Raw genomic sequence first — 401 nt, forward strand, 5'->3', positions numbered from 1 at the left:
TACTGACTTGTTTATCTGCTCAGCTGTTTGTGTCTGGGAGCCAGAGAGAGACAGAAGCAGCTGGGGGCGGAAAAAGCCACACGGCGGGGCCGGCGGTCCTTCTGCCTCGGCCACAGGTTCTGACACCAGAGCAAAACCACCAGAGAGAGATCGGAAGGGGGTCGCCCTCCCTCTCCCTACTCAGAAAGTCTTCTTTGGGGCCCATAGGCTCGTCTCTCTGTGCAAACACCTGCGATGCCGTCCGCGCCAGGGGCAGTGTCCATGTGGATACAGCGCCGTGGTGGGCAGTGCCCCTGCTCCGGGTTAGCACTGGCACAAACGCACAAGTGTTCCTGGGCCTCTGTCTGCCATGTCCCCTGTGTGAGCCGTAAGTCCTTGGGGGCCAAAGACGCTAGGTCCTG

The sequence above is a fragment of the Neophocaena asiaeorientalis genome, unplaced genomic scaffold, assembly GCF_003031525.2.
Source record: "Neophocaena asiaeorientalis asiaeorientalis breed wild unplaced genomic scaffold, Neophocaena_asiaeorientalis_V1.1 scaffold150, whole genome shotgun sequence".
In the NCBI taxonomy this organism is placed as follows: Eukaryota; Metazoa; Chordata; class Mammalia; order Artiodactyla; family Phocoenidae; genus Neophocaena; species Neophocaena asiaeorientalis.